Genomic DNA, 12,081 nt, shown 5'->3' with positions numbered 1-12,081 from the left:
ATAATGTGCCAAGTTTCTGACAAATTTTCTTTGTTATTTTGTGTGTGAAGGTCAAAGTTTAGTTGATTGTCAATAATTACAAAAAGTAGATTCTTGTGATGGACAGTTTCAATGGTGGTGTTATCCGAAGAGAGAATATTGAAGAAATGTTGATTAGTAGTACAGTTCTTAGGCAGAAAGAGAAGCAACTAGCTCTTTTTAGGATTGAGAAACAGTTGTTTTTTAGCAAGCCAGGACTCAACAGAGGAAAAAAGCCATTTGAGTAATGAAGTGTAGGTGGGATAGTGTGTTAGAGGTACAGACTATAGTGCAGTTATCTGCATATTGAATGAGAGTACCACTAGTAGAGGCTAAGTGTAGATCATTGGTAAAAATATTAAAAAGTAGCGGTCCTAAAATGAAATATTTGCACTGCAGGCAATAATAATGCTCAATAATAAAGAAGGACATACAAGTCGCATCTTATTATATTAAGGGCCACCAGCTGACATCTGGCAGAGCAATGTAATAGACATTGTCAAGAAATGTGCTGCAAACAGTGCATAACCTCCTCACAATTTCAATGACTAGCAGACCAGTTCTGAGTTAACTTGGAAATTGTAAGCATCATTTTAGACGTGTACCATCCACATGTGGAACCTACAGGAATGTGTGACCTTCTTACACTTGTGGAAACTATAGTATGCATAGCAGTCCCTATCCTTGCTACACAGCCCTGTTGGTGGCACCTTAGGTACACCACAGATAGCAGCCACGAGAGTACTTAATAAGTAATGTTACAAACACAGATGTCTAAGAGATAAAACCACATTTGTAACAGCAAATGGCTACAAACTCATGTAAAACCATAAATATTGTTAAAAAATAATGGTAAGAAATTATAATAGATTAACAATGTTATCCTAGATGGAGAAATTCTCCTACTTTTTTCAATGAGTGTTATAGGATCATTTGCATCCATCTAAGTTATAACATATAAAAATGTAGTGAAACTCCAGATAGCCACATATCATGGGTAGCAGATTAGTATAGACTATTAGACAAAAAATAGAGAGAGAAATGAATGTATTCCAGGGTGTGACTCAGAGCTCAGGAAACAAAATATTAATAAAATGCATGCACCTTTAAAACTACATACAAACATTTATTGTACCAAGTCTCACCTTAGGTTATAGAATGAAATAATCAATGGATTTATTACATTCTCATCACTACAGGCTTTTCAGCATTAATGACCATTAGATCTACTTACATCCAGGAAGCATTTTTAATACTGTTTCATTTTTCTTACCATTCTTTATACTACATTATGTATAGTATTGTATCCTTTGTTATTGTATGTGGGATTTAAGTGACTATAGTATGAGTAGGTAGCATTACATATGCCTACATTAATGCTACATTAATCGCAGGTTGATAAGAGTATTACTGTTTATATTAATGTTTTTTGAGAATTGTGTGAAGTTTATTATGTAATATATTTGTATCTAGTTTTTAACCTGTCAGACCCACTATATAAACTGTTAGTTTCAGAAATAACCCTGAAGCATTGTCAGGTTAAGTAAATTTCTTAAAGTCACACCAAAGATAAATAGAAGTTGAAGGAATCAAACCCTGTACATTTGGCTGCAAGAAGCAAGTAGTTAGTAGCTCAGAACTATAATCTTCTGAGCTAAGTCCAAGCAATCTAACAGTATGGTATTTTAATGATGCTTATAATTTGTTTTAAGTGCTTGATTTCAGATGAATTTTGGTATGCTATTTACTATCACTTGACTGTCAGTGGTTTATTAAACTTGTTACTGGATTCTATAAAGTTCATGGAATCTGGTGCATTTCTCCAATATTGGCACTAAACTTGTGGATAACAATGTAATATGTAAATGTACAACAAGAAAGTCAGAATAGCTCAGTGCACAGAGAAGTATTGCAGCAGCAACAACTCATTAAACAGACCTGCAAGTAATCTGTAAGTAATTAGAAATGAGTGTCAAAGCATGTTGTACATTAACAAAGTTACTGAAAGATGATCACAAATCAAGCATCCTGACAGTTATACAGACATATATAAAACAGAATCTGTCCAATAACTAAAGGACAGCTATGGATTATAACTGACTCTGTTATGATACAATAAAAAAAAACACAAAAGAATGGCAACATCCCCAATGTAAGCTGCATGACATTCATAATACATTTGTCACAAATTTGCCCATAAACATTACAGACAACTATGGATATTTCCATAATTCATTCACTAACAAAAAATATTTGCTTCAAAGTTCCAATATTGTTTGTAAAATATATCATTAGCAATTTTTGCAGTAAGCTCAGAGATAATTACGAATATCTCCATAAGACATGTACTAATAAAATATGCCTGCTTACACTTATGGATTACAACAGAATCCATAACATTTCTAACAAGAAAATTAAAGGTGAAGGACAATCATGGCCACATTGTCACAGCTAATATTTGCTAAGAATGGGTTTGGGATGTATGTGTGCAAGACAATTAATTCACACGCTCAAGGAAAGTGGGAGAGAGAGAAGGAGATTTGGGATATGGGTGAAGAAGAGGGACACATAAGAGGGATGTTGGAAAAGGAAAATCTTTGGGAAAGTCAGAGGGGCATGGGCAATTTTTTTTGGTGGGAATAGGCCCTCCCCCAATTGTTTTTCTTTTTTTTTAATAATAGGACAGGTAAAGATAGGGAAAGTGATGGAGGTCATCACAGCAGGTATACTCATAGAAGAAATATCACAGCACAAGACAGACAAAAAACAGTAAGGACAAGTAAGTTACACAGATGGCAGACTGCACTACATGGCAATGGAAAGGTATCAAACAGGGTGTGGATGCATATTAGCCATGGTAAATACAGAAGAAAAACATCTACCTAAGTACTATCATATTATGACATGTTACAAACTGTGTGGCAGTCATACCTGGAAATGTATAACCAATGGTAGATGTGTGTTGGAGGGTAATAAATTAGGATCACAGTACAAATTGGATAAATAAACACATATACAAGTAGTCCATCAGCAGTGCTGGTGTAAACCAAGCAACATCACAGATGAGCAAATGTAAGTCTAACAATGCTAGGTAACTCTAGCAGAGGACAGAACTATAGATCAGAGGATGTGTATGTACCTTTAAGAAGCATTTCCAGATGTAAGCATGTGGATATAAATACTGAGCACGTGCAAGCAGCAGTGCTATTTTGAGAAAACAGCCATAGTGCTAATGTGTACGAGTGTGGTAGTCAATCTGTCTATAAGTTTATTTAAGTTTAAGTTACAAACCCTCATTCCTGACGTATTTGTGTGCAATAAAGCTGCTTGAACAGAACTCATGAATGTTTGTCTGTTTTATCCTTTGCAGACAAGTGACATGGTGTCAGAACCGGGATTAGAAGAGATACTGCTATGAGCCATGAGTTGGAGAGTTGAAGGTGAAGGCAGACTAAACAGGTGGAGTGAAATGGAGCTCAGACAAACAAAAAAGGGCCAGAAATGAGATAAATGTAAAGAAAACTGCACAAATGATTTATCTGGCAAAGAAAATGAAATGGCTCATTTATAAGGTACAAAACACATTATTAATCAAATGAAAGGCACAAACTGCATTATTAATTAAATGAAATATTCAAAACCACAATATTTGATAAAAACAGCAGCACTATTCATATGAGGCTCATAATTATCTTTGGTTTGCATAACGAGCATGTTTAAAGTAAAGTGTGCACAAGAAAAGTATAATGAGCATGAGATTAAAATGGCATACAGAGTACAATAAATGGGCAAATTAAGCTTAAAGAGCAAGGCAATTGCATGCTTTTTAGTAAAAGATCTTGTTTGGGCACATACTACTATTTCACATTGACCAAAGCCATTTGAAGCATAACTAGAGTTGTTTGAAGTATTTCAGAGTGTGCAACGAGTGTGCATTATTAAGGTGCTATTATTTCAAAGAGTTTGCTGTGTGCAAAGTACAGTTATATTGCAAAGTGCAGTCAAAGTACAACCATTTCTAAAAGTTTCTGTTCTGTGTGCATTTATTTGCAGAAAGCTGCCATTTCAAAGTGTTTCTTACACTGTGCAGAGTTATTTTGCAAAGTACAGCCAATTTGAAAGGTTCTCATGCTGTGTACAGTTTATTCACAAAATACAGTCATTTAGAAGTATTTCTTACACTAAGGAGTGGTTTCATAAAATACAATCATTTCAAAGTGTTCTTGTGCTACAGAGACTCATTTGGCAAAGTGCAGTTATTTCAAAAAGTATGTTGTGCTATTGGGCATTATTACAAGTACTGGGATAAATTCTGGCATATATTTATGTGTTTATGTTTGTACATGATTTCAAGCACCTTCACTACTGTGTGTTGCTATGGCAGAGGCATTTTGCAAACCAGGTCCACTTGTGTTTGATCATAATATAGCAGAAAATTGGAGAGTATTTGAGAAGGAATACGATATTTTCATATAAGCCGCTTTTTCTGATGCGTGTACAAGGGCACTCATTTTCCTTAATTTAGCTGGGTCAGAAGTCATTGAACGAGAGCGTTCATTTGTGTATGCACCAGAAGTATAAGCAGGAGAGAGGGCAAACCATCATATTGTGGTACTGGTTGAATCAAGGTAAGACAGCGAGTACTTAAAATGTAAATTTAAAGAAATGTGCAACTCTGAGACAAATGTTACATTAGAGAAGCACTTATTTTTATAAAAGAGACCAAAAGCCAGGTGAAACTTTTGCAGCTTATATCACTGACTTGAGAAACAAGGCTAAAACATGCAGATTTGGTGACTTGAAAGATGAGTTAATAAAGAACAGGCTTATGCGTGGTGTTAATAGTGCTGCAGTGAGAAAGATTATGCTTTGTGACAGTGATTTAATGTCAAGCAAAGCCATAGAGATTTGTCAAATCCATGAGCTCACTGAAAGGCACACAAATATGCTTACAAGTGATAAGAGCATGGTTTCAACAGCCTCTAGAGCAAACATAGACAGTATGCAACATGTGGCAAGCAGAAACAGGCCTAAGCACATGGCAGCAGCAAACTCTGTGGGTTTGGCAGGGAGGACCCATAGCTTTCTAGGAAGTTCCAAGTCTAGCTCAGTAAAAAGGACATACTCAGTTCAGTATAAGAGTGAGTCAACAAAACCCAAGTCAAGTCTTATTGTTAACTGTTATAATTGTGGTGCCAGCCATGAGTCTGAAACCGAGAAGTGTTTAGCATTTGGCCAGCAATGCCACAAGTGTGAAAAATGGAACCATTTTCTAAAGTTTTGTAAATCAAGCAAGCCTCATTCAGTTATTAAGAAACCTCACTCAAAAAGCAAGTTGATCATGTAGAAAGCTGCAACCCTACTTTCTATGTAGATGGTGCATCAGTGATCGGTGAAAAGGTTAATGCAGTGGATTTGTTGGCAAAGAATGAAGTGTTTTATACTGTCCTGATCCATGGTAAACCCACAGAACTCAAAGCAGACACTGATTGAAAGTGTAATGTAATGGCAGCAGAAACATTTGCTAAAGTGAGAGCTGGTGAGCAACTTAATTTGGTCAACTGTGCAAAGCTTGTTGCTTATGGAGATGAAGAGATTCAAACTGAAGGCATAGTTGTCCTTTCATGCTATTCAGCTGGAAACAGTTACAGCTTGCAATTTTATGTAGTCCGAAGACCTGTGCAGTCATTATTAAGTCTCAGAGACAGTTTGAGAATGAAACTGCTTTCTTTTATGAAAGAAGTCCATCATGTCCCAGTTCCAGCATCACTGAAGCTATTTTCTCAGAGTATGCTTATGACAAGCTAGGCAAACTTCCCAGTTGTGTACTCAATGAAGTTAGACCCAGAGGTCGGTCTAGTGGTTAGACCTGTAAGAAGAGTTCCAATACCTATGCAGGACAAAGTCAAGGTCCAGTTAGACAAAATGGTGCAGCAAGGTGTGATTTGTCCAGTCATATAATTGACTGAGTGGTGTATCTTCCATGGTAGCTGCTCATAAGAAAATTTCAGATGAAATCAGAATATGCATTGACCCAAGAGACTTGAATAAGGCATTAAAAAGACCTCATCATCCTATGCGTACAGTCGAGGAAATTGCCGCCCTTATGCCGAATGCCACTGTTTTTTCTGTCTTAGATGCAAAGTGTGCATTTTAGCAAGTAACGCTTGATTGCAAATCTTCACTGCTGATTACATTCAGTACCCCATTTAGTAGATACAGATTCCTCAGGATGCCTTTTGGAATAAATTTTGCCAGTGAAATCTTTCAGTGTGCAATGGAGCACATTTTTTTAGGCTACCTGTGTTCAATAATAGTCGATGATTTACTGGCTGGAGGCACTGATGAAGCAGAGCATGACAGAAACCTTAGGAAAGTTCTAGACAGAGCACATGAAGTGAATTTAAACATCAATCCTCTGAAATACAAATTCAGATTACCAGAAGTTGCTTATGTAGGTCATTTATTTACCAGTACAGGCATATGACCAAATCCTTCTAAACAAGCAGCCATTCTTGAAATGCCAGCTCCAGACAGTGTCCAGGCCTTACAGCATTTTCCTGGTATGGTTAATTATTTGAGGAAATTTATCCCTGACTTTAGTGAGTTATCAGCACCTTTAAGAAAACTGACTCACAAAAATTTTGCATGGACATGGTTAGAACAACACCAGAGAGCATCTGATAACCTCAAACAACAAATTGCTAACCCGCCTACATTAAGATACTATGATGTCAGCAAACCAGTAGTTCTTTCCTGTGATACATCAAAGTTCGAACTTGGTGCAGTTATTCCTCAAGAAGGCAGACCTGTTGCTTATGCATCTACAATTTCAAAATGGTCTATACAATGGGTATACTTCTTTATCTGGCTGATACCTTATCCAAATCACCCAGAAATACTACTGAACAGCTTGATGCAGAGAATTTTGACTGATGTCATGGAAGTACATACTTTTTCTACCACGAGACTTGATGAGCTGAGAGATCATATAAAGATTGATCCAATTTTTCAAAAGCTCAACCACTTCAGCAATGTAGGATGGGCATCAAAGCAATACTATGTACCACCAGAAGTGCAACCTTACTTTCCATACAGACAATAGATGCTGATCATTGTCAAAGGTCCAAAAGTTGTTGTTCCTACTTCCTTACAATGTGAATATATTCAGATTTTACATCGTGGCCACCCAGGTTCCAATTCTACCAAAAGAAAAGTGAGAGGAGTAGCATTTTGGCCTTCTCCAGCAAAAGACATTGATAACGTGCTTTCTTCTTGTTCAGTGTGCAACAGTACTAAGCCATATTTGCAAAAAGAGCCACTTCATCTAAGCCAATTTCCTGAACTACCTTGGTCAACAGTAGCAACTGACATATTTGAGTGGAACAATCAACATTACTTAGTGTTAGTAGACTCTTATTCAAACTGGTTTGAGATTGATTTGCTACCTAACCTAACATCAAGTGCTGTTATTACCAAGATAAAATGTCATTTCTCAGTACATGATGGTCCACACAAAGTTATTTCTGACAACAGTTCTCAGTTTACCAGTCAGTTGTTTCAGAGATTTGCTTAAGAGTGGGACTTTATCCATGTTACTAGCAGTGCTGAATATCCTCAGTCAAACAACATTGCTGAATGTGCAATAGTGATAGCTTCTTGAATTTACTTAATCTCAGAAATATACCCCGTGACAATCTACTTGGCTCGCCTTCTCAGAGACTTCTATCTAGACAAACCAGAACAACCTTGCCTATTAGTTCTAGTTTGTTGGTGCCTAATGCTAAAAACAACACAGCAATCAAATGTCAACTTTTTAAGAAGCATTCTTCTCAAAAGTCTAGCTAAGATAAAACGAGAAGATTTCTTTATCCATTAAAAGAAGGAGAGACAGTGGGGATGCAAATGGAGAAATGCTCTGATCAAACTGGTCAAGTGAGTGGTATATGTACCGAGCCAAGATCCTACTTACTGGAATTTGAGTGTATAGAGTACAGGAGAAAACGCAGACATCTTCTTCCTGTATCAGAAATGATATTGCAGCATTGTACCTGTGATACAGACTTTAGATCTCAGAGCAACCCTGACAATGTTCGTACCAAATAACATGTACCAGTATTCATTTCCATTCCTGATGATGTCCCAGATGTCCCCAAAGTTGAACATTCCTTGAAGACAGCCCCCATTGCTATGTCCAGTTCTGACTTTTATGTTAAATGATCAGGTAATATTTCCCGACCTAGTGTAAAATACACAGCAACCTGGACATCATTGTTTTATATGTGTCTGATTTTATATGACTGCATGTCAAAGAATTAGTTCTATATAACTGCATGTCAAAAGATCATTTCTGTAAATTGCATGTCATTGAATACTGTCATTTCATATATGGATAATTTCTCAAAGAAGGAGGGTGTAGATCAGAGCGTGTGAATGTATCTTTCTTGAAGCATTTGCCAGATGTAGGCACATGCATATAAATAGAGAGCATGTGCAGGCAGCAGTGCCATTTTGAGAGAACAGCCAGAGTGTCAACATGTATGAGTGTGGTAGTCAGTCTGTTTATAAGCTTATTTAAGTTTAAGTTTAAGTTACCAAGCCTCAGTCCTGATGTGTTTATATGTAATAAAGCTGCTTGAAAAGAACCCACAAATGTTTGTCTGTTTTATCCTGACCAGATGAGTGACAAGAACTAAATCCACAATCATGTATGTGAAAGGCGAACAACCAAGCACAGTCCCAAACAGAAGTATCGCAGAAAAGCAACAAAATGGTTGCTATATGCACAAGTAGGCGTTCACAACTCAAACAAATATATAATGGAATGCATATATGTTGCACACATATGCCATGTCAAAGGCAACACACAAGCATTAATGTGCATGTATGGTTGTCAGTGGCATGAAGGAATGTACATGAAATCAAGGTGAATACACATTCACTCACCAATGACATGTAAGGATATTTACAAAAATATAACACTACAGCTTAATAAATATAGCAGGTTATGCACAAGGATATCGACAAAGCACACTGGTTAGCGCACAAGTATAATGAGAACAAGGGTGTATTGCAAGCAGTAGCCAACTACTTGTGTGCACATGTCCCACATCATAAAATGGCCATACATTTAGCACATGTTAACCATGTCAAAACTGATACACGGAAATAGTCAATAATTGCAACAAAAGCAAACATATTCAACTGTGTCTTTAGTGTGTTTTTAATTTGCTATAAAAGTGTCCCTGCAAGCAAATACATATGAATATAACAGTGAAGTCTGCAGTTTGAACACTAATCTGTGGGCTATATTTTTATGTAAATTATAAATATTATGGCAGCCTAAAGCAAATAAATTTGCCCACTATAATAGCTCCATTCCTCAGACCACAGCAGTCCCATTGGTACTTACTCCTTTAACTGTGCTCAATTCATTGTTTTTAGCAGTCCACTGTCTCCTTTCCTTAAGTTTATTTTTCTTCTTGTGTAACCCCTGAATTCTGACCCAGTAATTTTCCACAGCTGCACTACTGCATTCTGGCTTACTTTTTGTCATTGTTTTACTGATCTGTGGGGTTTGTGGTGGCTTTTGGACATTGCATTTCAAAGTCCATAGAAATCTCCTTACGTTATACAGCTGTTCAGACACACAGGTGATTTTTTTTTTACTTTTATCATCATTAATCAGGTCAAGGTGATATTGGACTAACTCTCCTAACAACAATGTGTCCTAGAGTAACAAAATCAAGATTTTCATCTAGTAGCTCAGAGGCCTTTTAAACTGTATTGTTCCTTTTAGTTATTTCTCTCAGCAGATTTGTGATTGTTTAAGTAAAGTCACTGATACTTTTTTTTCTCTGTCGCTTTGCCAAGTTTTCAACCTACTTAATTTGCCTTCAGTAGCACTTGGGATCACTCCACTCCCCATATCCTATTTTCAATTCCCACCCACCCCTTCATATTCTACATTTATACTTCCATAGCACCACCTGCATATTCCTCAAACCAATATCATCAGTTCCCTCCAGAAGAAAACAATCAATAGAATTGCTCCCAATAGTAACACCCACTCTTGTTTACCATTCAAGACACTCTCTCTTAAACTGACTTAATCCTTGCCCCCTATAGCTATCAAATTGCATCTCTACAACCAACCCAGCACCTTCCTAATGTTTCTCTAAGCCTTATTTGTAACAAAGATAAAACCTAAGTTAAATAAAATGTACCTAAATCAGATTATTTTTCTATTCCTCCTCCCTCTACTAGCCTTCATCGCCAATTATCAAATCCACCTCCTTCAAATACTTAGGACTTCAAACAATCCTCACAAAGAATTTTAACATCTACCAAGCCTGCCTTTATTCATAACTCCCTGTCTCTACAAACAAACTATATCTCATTTATTTATCTATAAATATATCAACAGTAAGTATATACATTTATGGTCAAATACCAAACTAAGACCAAAATATTACTGGTCACACTCTTCCCTCTGTAAAATATCAGTTCAAAACTTTAGTGGTGATAGTCACCCCAACCCAGGTCCCACTGTTCATAAAACCGTCCCTTCTAACCCCAAAATAAACCAGTCACCTAATACACTGCAGCAAAAAAAAAAAAAAGACCCCAAAGTCACCTTACTAAATATGAACTTATGAAGTATGTGCAATAACGTCCATGACGTACATGCCTACCTTGCACATACACTCCTGATGTAGTCATAGCTACTGAAACCTGCTTAAAAAAAGAAATAAAGGATAATGAGGCCCCCCCCCCAGATGAAATATACTCAAGCATGACAGAAAAACAAACATGCAGGTGGTATAGCAATCCTCTATAAAAAAATTCCCTATCACCTTACCTCCACAGGAAGTACCCACATTTAACACATGTAACAATGCTGAACTTCTAATAACACTCCTAAAAATCAACAATTGGAAAAATATATGTTTAACAAAAATGTATATACCACCAGGCAATAACATTGGAACTGCTGAAAGCATCCTGTATATGATATCCCAACAAATTAACCATGAAACTATAATACTTGGATATTTAAATATAGACTGGTAACTCATAAATTCTAGTACCCCACTGAATCTATAAACTTGTTCTAATAAAGACAATTAATAACCATAGCTACTAGAATCCGTAAAACTTCAGGGAGACACTCAGCATTAGACTGGACTCTTACAAACAAACCATACAAACTGACAAAAGTAGGCTGCCTTTCAGATAGCATAAGTGACCACATGCCAACATATGCTATTAGAACTCCCCATAACCTAGATAAACATATTCTGTGGGATTCAATAAAGTCCATGTAGTCTTCAAGCAAAGCCTACATGGAGTTTACATGTTTGTGTGGTGACCAGTAGTGGTAATTACGTATTCATGCCATGCACTGCTTTTAAATGTAAACAAACCTGGTTTTGTGGCTGGCAACAGTGTTGCTGGCTAGGAAACCATGTAAAATAACAGGAATAGCAAACCAGTTTACAGTACAGCAATCTAGTTTAGTGGGATTGTGTAGAATGCCATAATGATTACCAGGGTTTATTATATAGTAATGGGTTTGGTCCAGAGTACAAGACAGTGTATAAAGTGCAGAGTATTATGAAATCCCATTCCGACCATTCTGTACAAAAGTTGTGTAAATGATTTGTAAGAGTACATGGACTGCCATTTAAAATAAACAGTCAGGGGAAGTGTGTGTATTGCATATGGGCACACAGACAAATTGTAAGAATGAACACAGGGAAAGAGGACTGGTGAAACATCATAATGTACAGCAGATGAAGGCATGTAAATGGAAGACAGTTGTAGCAGGAACACTAATCACTTATCAACATGATAGATTATGGACATCCCAGTAAAACTGTATATTATGTGACTGTCATTTAAGGTGACATAACAACGGAGAAGATTTCTTTGTGAGATAAGCATACTGCCATGAAAAAAGGAGCGGACATTTATCAGGGATGTTATACACAACTGGTGTTAGGTGTATGTTGTTAAGCTGTGCAAACTGATTTGCCTGAATATGAGTGTAATGTCAGTAGA

This window comes from Protopterus annectens, chromosome 1.part2 (genome assembly GCF_019279795.1).
Source record: "Protopterus annectens isolate FY-2018-M chromosome 1.part2, PAN1.0, whole genome shotgun sequence".
NCBI lineage: Eukaryota > Metazoa > Chordata > Ceratodontiformes > Protopteridae > Protopterus > Protopterus annectens.
Note: the sequence above shows the minus strand (reverse complement) of the source record.